At 40.0% G+C, this 7,935-nt stretch overlaps 1 protein-coding gene across 1 annotated transcript in view; it reads left to right on the top strand.

Moving 5' to 3' along the window:
* The first annotated feature begins 7,426 nt into the window (after positions 1-7,426).
* Positions 7,427-7,935, top strand: part of ABCB7 (ATP binding cassette subfamily B member 7) — a 31,564-nt gene continuing 31,055 nt past the window's right edge. Inside the window, exon 1 of the mRNA XM_026038923.1 lies at positions 7,427-7,498. The gene's annotated coding sequence lies outside the window, so the exon portion shown is untranslated. The remainder of the gene's footprint in view (positions 7,499-7,935) is intronic.

Genomic DNA, 7,935 nt, shown 5'->3' with positions numbered 1-7,935 from the left:
GCGTGGGGGCCCCGGGGGGGCGGCGAGGCCGGGCCGGCAGCGGCGGGGCCCGGGCTCCTCGGCGGCCTCTCGTGGCCCGCGGGTTTGTGTGAAGGCCCCCGCGTTTCAGGCGGCCTCCCCCGTCGCAGGGAAGCTGTAGCAATAGCCCGGTAGTCAGCCTGGCGCCCGCGGCGGGGGAGCTCGGGGGACCGCCTGCCCTTCGGCCCCGGCGGGCTCGTCGCGCCGCGGCGCATTACCCTCCCTTCGGTAGCGCTGTCCTGGCCGAAAAATGGTCATTGTTCGGTTTGCGGCCCGCAGAAAGGCCGCGTAGAGAGCCCTGCAGCGGGGTCATGTGAGCTTGGATGCTGCTGAGCAGGCTGGGTCTTGTGTGTTAGGAGGAGCTGCGTGGAGGAGAAAATCGGGGACTGTCACGAGCACCGGGTCGCCCTGGGACCGACCAGCCTGCCCAGCCCGAGGTTCTCCTGGAGGCAGGTCCCCAGAGCTGCTGCAGTTCGTTATCTCTCCTATGACACCCTCTTCCCTTATGTGTGTGTTAAACTTGTAGTTTTAAGAAGATTGGCATGTTCTGTCCTAAGGTGCTTTTCAAAGTGAAATCTCTGTTTATATTAGATTGCAGGTATGCAATGCAGGTAAAACTGCATTTGTGTYTGACATTAATTATTCATCCCACTTTTTAATTTTTATTGTATTTAAGCATGAGATTAAGAGATCTATGTTGAGAAGACCATTTCATATTTGTTAATGCTGAAACACATGGGTTTTGTGTATGTACCTTTTTGTCTCTTTGTCTTTTCTAAATCAGTGAGGACTGAGCTCTGTGTTTTCTCCTTTTTCTCGTTGATGACCTTTTCTGTTGTTGTCTCCCATCAGTTTCTTGACACTTAGGAATTCTGCCTGGTTGGCCCCAAGTGTTTAGTAGTATTCTTTCAAAAACTTATATCTTTCATMGCTCCCTAGTAGCACAATATTAGAAGGCTAGATCTGAGCATCTTTTACAACTTAAACGCTTCCATTTTCTTGTTTGGATTTTAGTTTTGTTGGTAACTTCTGGCACAATGGAGGCCTGTTTTGTGCCCTAATGCAGAGTGTGGGGTACAAAACGTGTTTGGTTATAGACTACTGATAATGACAACTGTGGTGTTGGACAATGCAAATTCGTATATGTGAGGGTTAGTTATAACTAATGTACACACAGAAAATCATCAGTGGAAGGCTGTGGTAACATGTTCTAAGCAATGGTTTACTTTCTTTCCTCAGCTCTTCCCCTGGCTCCTCTTTTTTTTTTTTTTTTTTTTTTTAAATTGAGCAAATACCTCAAACTGAATGGATTTAATTTTTGAAATGAGTGAAGGAAGTGTATCTCAAAGTCTGAATAACTGCGCTTGCCCTAGACTCAGAGCTATTAATTTTATTTGATAATCATCTTAAACCTTTTTTTTCCTCCTCCTAGAGTATAACTGTTTATGAAAAGCTTTTCATTGTCGTTTGCCCTGATTAATTGCCCGTGACAGACAGAATTTGGTCACAGGCTAAAGGCAAGTTCTTATTACGTAGAAGAGAAGATGAGCAGGACTGAAGCAGTAAATTGTTGGGAGTTTTAATTTGGAAACTTGTCTAAGAAAGAAGCTAAGAGTTGAATTTGATGCAGACCAAATTTTCAACTATGTATGTGCTTCATGATGTCCAGCGCTCTTGGAAACTTACTTTAAATGTCTATGAATAAGCAACTGTGCAAACATGGTAGTATAAAAAAAAGTATTTAGCTTAATACTGTTTTGCCTTTGCATGGCTGTATTTTTACAATTTTATAAGTAAACTTTTTWCCACATGTAATGAATAAATGACAAGGTTTGTAGAAGCCTGCTTAGCCCAAACCAATTTATTTAATTATGATCTAAGAGACAGCTCAAACTGAAGCTCCTGGACTTTTTTGGTTCTGATGCCCTTCAACGTTTTGGGACTAGCCATCACTCTTTAACCATTTGTTCGTCTTTTGACAAAGGAAAATGCACTGTTTTGCTATTTCAGTACCCATTTTGCATTTTCACTTTTTCAGCTAGTTTAAGAAATGTTTGCTCCAGCCAAAGCAACTGTCAAAAGCTATTTCAGAGCTTCAGCAAACCATAGTTTGGTGCGATTAGCTAGTGATTTTTCTTGTTTAGACATTAATGAAGACTGTTTTTTTCTAATGGACAAATTCTGAAACCTTGTGCGATTAGCTAGTGATTTTTCTTGTTTAGACATTAATGAAGACTGTTTTTTTCTAATGGGCAAATTCTGAAACCTTTCTATATTTTTAAAAGTTGAAACAAACAACGTTTTTGTTTTAAACATTTAAAACAAATTACTTTTGTTTATAATTACCTTAAGTTGTATGCCTCATAGTGAAAAGATTTATTGAAGTTCACAAGCTATATAGCTTATATTCTTGTGGAAGTCTGCAGGTTACCATGAGCTGACTGTCAGCTTTGATCTAGGGGCGYTTTGTGGTCACTTATGACTTCTGCTCTTTAAGCACTGTGGTACACCTTAAGAATAAAGTTTTTGAGCTGTCATAATTGCAGATTGCATCCTCGAGTAACAATGAAGAGGCAGAAATGCCTAACCTGCCTTGCTGATGTTTATTCAGCAAGTAGTGCAGGTTCTTTTGGGCATGGGAAAGCTCCTTCATGCCTTTACTTCTGTAGTCTGGGTATCGGGCATGGATGGCTTTGGCTTTTTGCTACCTGGCAGACTATAACCAAAGGACAGGAAATGCAAAATACGTCCTCATGAGCCAGCTTGCTAATATCATATGGAAGAGAAGACTGGCAGAGACCCAAACAGGTGRTAAATCCAGGTTTTAACAACTCCGTCTTGTTTATCTTGGTTGTTTCTGGCTGGGTTGGCAGCTTTTCAGAGAGCTAGAACAATCTATGTGCTTTTTGTAGCATCTAGTACACTACAATTTAAAGATAATAAAAATTATTTAGTGCTGTTGCATTGCAGATGATGACCCAAGTCTGCTTTCCCTCTTAYGTTTTTTGATCAGTCTTGCTTTTCTGAGTAATGAGAGAAGTGACATTTGCCTCTTGGAGAAGAGGAAGACGGATGCATTTAGGAAGRGGAAAAACAAACGTCGTAAATAAGCGTGTGTTGTCTCTGACACATCATGGGATGGTGATCAAACTGCAGTTCTTAGGATTGAGGTGGATTTGTATTTCTACAAATGTTACTCTTTCCTTTGCCCTTTCCTTTGATATTAATTGCATCAGAGCAATTAGATCACTGCTTGGTAGAAATATTGAGAACCAGCTGATTGGATGAGGTTCCCCTGTTTGGGGAACCTGGACAAGTGACTAAAGAAGGACTATATTTTTGTTTTTCCAGGAAGTTTAGATTTTTTTTTGTAAAGCAGTTTATGTGCATTCAAAATAAAAGCAATATTAAATTCTGTTCTCTCTAGAACTTGTAGAGGGGTTTTGTTCAGAGCTGACTTTGGCAGTTGTAAAAAGCAAGGCTGTATAAATTATCATAAAGTGTAACAGTAAAAATAGAAGAGCCTTTTTCCTTGCATTATCTTTGCCTTCCAGCTGCTACATGACGTGTGATAAGGAGTGTGTTGTGTTTAATTTCATAGTAGTCCTTGCTGTAAGGAATTGCAGTAAGAGAAGTTTCAGGTATTTTGGTTAAACTTATTTGCATTTTGCCTTCTCCCTCTGGCACAAAAGCCTGGTCTGTCCTTCAGAGTCTCCAGTGTTCATTGTCTGCACATTTCATTTCCGATATCTGTGTGTGTTGCTGAATTCCTCAAGACTTTCTGCTGTTTTAGTTGAACAGTTTGACTCATGGGGAGTATAAGTCAACCATCTCTGTCATCTCCTGAGCACAGCACATACCACATGAAAGAAATACAGCAAGATCAGAACTTAATTCCCTAAGATTTAGTTTGTTATAAAACCTTTCTTCCAGTTTCAGAACTGATGGATGTGTGCATAATAACGTAGTGTAGTTGAGATTGTTTCAGTTTTCTGTATAAATCCCTTTATAGAGGAAGAAATGCTACTGAACAGGGAAATGTTTTCCTGTTTGTCTTTGAAACTGCACCTCTAATACTGTTGAGAACTGTTGCGAGGAAGGATAGTTTATGAAGTAGAGCAGGTGGAAGCAGGGAAATTCGCTCTGAAACTCGTATGGGAAATACTGGGCTTGTAGAGAGTTAGGAACCCACCCCATGGTGGATGATGCTGTGCTGTGAATACTGCTTAGGTAGGCACTTGAATCCTACTTTCGTTTATCTTTTCTAGTACAATCCGTTTTATATAATCCCCATTAGATTTATGCAGTAATCTCTGTGTGTACCCTGACTATCTCACTAGTGCGCTTGGAAATTCAGTAGGGAAGCTTCTAAGTAGGGATTTGACCTTGAACAAATGTTTAATCCCAATTGTTTGTGTTTATGCTGTTTAACCTACTACCCGCAGTCATGAAACTTTAGAAACATGCCTTTTATGTGCAGTTGTACTAGACTGCATCCTTTAAAGTATATGGAATCATTTCCAAAATAATGATTGCAAAGTCAGATGTTCAAAAATTAGGAAATGACCATTTCCTCTCTTAATTTCTCAGGCTTAGAAACAAACGGGAGTTGCTTCTGCTCCTTCAAAGYAGTAATAAACTTTTATCTTTTGTAATATGGTACAAATTTGCCTTCCTTTTGCTAGCCAGGTCTGTTGAAGGACGTGCAGTGAGTGACAGTGGAGCCCCAAGCGCTCCTCAGGGAACGTGGGCTCTTTGGTCAATACTACTGTGATGGCTGCAAGATCTGCTGGGAGTGCAGTGGTCACCTTGCCAATGTTTAATTATTCTCAGTTTGTCTTTTGCAACTTGCTTTTCAGCAGGAGCTTGGGAGAGGATTGAAGCCTTCCGCCTTCAAGGCACTACACTGAAAATGAAAAATTTAGATTTTCTTATGTAGCTTGTGAAAATCATGTAGCCTTTTTGCTATATTCCTCTGTTAACCTCTTGACGATTTATAGGTTCACTCAGCTAAGTAAGCTGTTTAACAGTAATTGAGAGCAGATCTGTCAGTGTTTTAGTAAACTTCTACAATATTATGTTCCTCTTGCGCTTCAGGCAGAAGGGATTTCAAGGTCGAAGGATATAAACTATTAATAACCTATTACTTACGGTGTCACTTAGGTGTATTTTTGAGGAACAGTAATTACTTTCTTTCCATTAGGCATTGAAGCTTCAGTTGTCTACCCCTGTACGCTAAGAATATTCAACAAAAGAAAACATTCCCATTTAAACATCTGAATTTCAACTTTTATAAAAATGCAAGAACAATATGTTATTTTCTTCTTGTAAAGCCAAGCAGGAGAGGATGGTATTGCACAGGAGAGGTTCCAAAATGAAGTGGTCAGCTGCTAGACCTCTTTGACATGGTATCTCTATGATCTTTTATGAGTATAATTTATTTAAAGGAAATAAAATGCTGGCTGGAGACAGTGGTGGTTTCAGTGTCTTGATTGTCTACTACTTGGTAGGACACAGGAACAGAATAGCCTGGAGCCGTGTGGGTTTGCCGGTGGGTTTTGCGCTTCTTGCTGTTGGGAGACTTGTCCTGGATCGTGCTTCTACTATCAATCCTACATTGTCGTGGTTTAATGCAGGCTTCTCGCGGCCTTTGCCTGGGGAAGAGCATTGCCTTGCCAAGATAATCGCCTTCACTGACTTTGAGATTGCCGTCAGCTTTTGTCCCCTCTACACCTTAGACTCGAGACTTTTTTCCAGATGCCACGATTCTGGTTAACTGCCCAAAATGCTTACCTTTCTATCATTAGAGGGGCCTTTTATAACTGTCTTCATAGCAATTAATTATTATTTGCAGTAGCTCGTAGTGTACTGAGACCTCTTGAAGCCCTTGTCTTTTTCCATTACATTTTCTGTTTATGAAGCTGTCACTGTTCCTACGGCAAGTGTGTTAGTGTGTTTGTCTAGATCTGCAATTGCCTTCTTCGGAGGCTTAAATAGAGTCTTGAGTGCTGGCGTGACACTATATTATGAGTGAATCTGCAAAGAACTGCCTTAAAATTGAAGCTTATTTATTTAAGTCAGGTCTTGGAAGCGTCAGCACAKGTCGGTTAGCCCTACTGAGTGCAAAATACCTAATTCCAAAATGCCTATTGTTTTCTCTGTTTGTAATGTCATATAACTGCAGTTTCTGGAATGAGCTGGTCCCGTGTTAACGTGAAAGACATGGGGATGAATTGACTTTCCTGCCTTGCAAAAGAGTAAATAATTTGTAAGCTTGTATCATGAATGGTAGGACCAGAGCAAAAGAAATTAGTGCAAGGAATACAAAACATGTGTATATATATGGCATTGCTGCTGTTTGTGAAGGTTTAAAATATTTTTTCTTTTTGATTTTTTTTTTTTTTTTTGCCTTGGGCTGATGAGCTGTCCTTTTGATTTTTTTTTTTCCTTTGTAACAATGATTTTTATCTCTGTGAGCTGTGTGGCTAATATTGCAACAAAGCAGTAAAATCCCGGTTAATGAGATACATAGAGCCCACATGGTTTAGAAGTACCAGAATTTCAGAAAGCAGGAATAAGCTTTGGGGGTAAGTGATTTTCTTCATTATTGAGTATGTCAAAGACGTTGTGGAGCCATCACTGCTAAGTTGAAAAAGGGGCCAATATTTTGCCATTGAGCAAATACTCCAGTTTGTCCTCTTAGAGGAAAGGTCGTGTGGAACTCCTGTGGAAAATTAATTGCTTTATATGCCGTGCAAAGCATGCTACAGTTGATGCCTAGCTGTATGCCTGGTAAATATGCATATGAACGAATATATTTTATATCCTGACTAGCTAAAACTTGTAGTCAGCCTTGCTGTAATTTCCAATGGTCCCAGTGCTTCCCTGTCAAGAGCAGTGGCTTTGAACAGCTGTACTGTCTGTGGGCCAAGAATGGTAGCTGCCGAGGTAGGAGAAACTGAAAATGGCAAAGCCCCTAAGCCTGAGAATGGTAATTCATTAGGAAAATAAGAACAAAAGAAGAATATCTGCAAAGAATTCAGTGGCCAACTGGGAAGGAGAACAAAGTGAGAGGAAAGGGAGAACTTTGGGACTTCCACGAGACAAAAGAAAAGAAATCTGATGGGAGTGTGACTTGGGGAAGGGAAAGGTTCATTGTCAGTTAGCATTTTTAATAGTTGAATGGAATTTATTTACACCTGCTCCCCACCAGTTTTCCTTTCATTTTCTTCTGGTCAGCTGTCATTAAGGAAAAAACAAAAACAAAAAACCCCACAAAACTCTCTGCCTTGTTCCCATATTATGCATGTTTACATAAGCTTGATGATTATTCTGTGAATGTGAAGTGCATGCTCTTCATTGCTCCATTTTCACGTTTTTTCCACCTTTCTCTATTATGTAGATTCCACCAATATACAAACAAACATCATGGCAGAGCCTGGGGAGAGGTTATTCAAGACCACTATTAGATGCTTCAGAGGTAGGTAAAACTTATTTTTCTACTTTCTACTTGCAGATGCGAGGAAACTCAAGCCCTTGGTGCATATTTCAGTTGCATTACTTTTTTTTTAAGAAAAAATCTCTGTGGCTTCTAAATGCATCAAGTTAAATTGCAATTTATATCTCAGCCCCCAGAAGAAGAGCAAACTTGGCTTAAAACCTTCAGACTGTTGCACTTGAGAGAAATCTTTCAGATTATCTAACAACCAGTGCTGTCATAGTAACTTAAAAAGCAAAGCTCTTTGGATGTAACTTCAGCTTGTTGACCCTTAGATTCATGTGGTCTGACACACAAAAAAAAAAATTATGAAAAGCTGTGAGCTTTCCTTGAGTATGTAGGCTTGTCTGTCCTTTATTCCTGTTTTAAGTTTATAGTTGTCCTTTTAACTTAAATATTTAAGACCTTTCTAGTCTTTA

Source organism: Nothoprocta perdicaria, unplaced genomic scaffold (genome assembly GCF_003342845.1).
Source record: "Nothoprocta perdicaria isolate Ctin4 unplaced genomic scaffold, notPer1 scaffold_22, whole genome shotgun sequence".
Classification (NCBI taxonomy): Eukaryota; Metazoa; Chordata; class Aves; order Tinamiformes; family Tinamidae; genus Nothoprocta; species Nothoprocta perdicaria.
The sequence above is the reverse complement of the archived record's forward strand: the minus strand, read 5'-3'. Positions and strand labels throughout refer to the sequence as shown.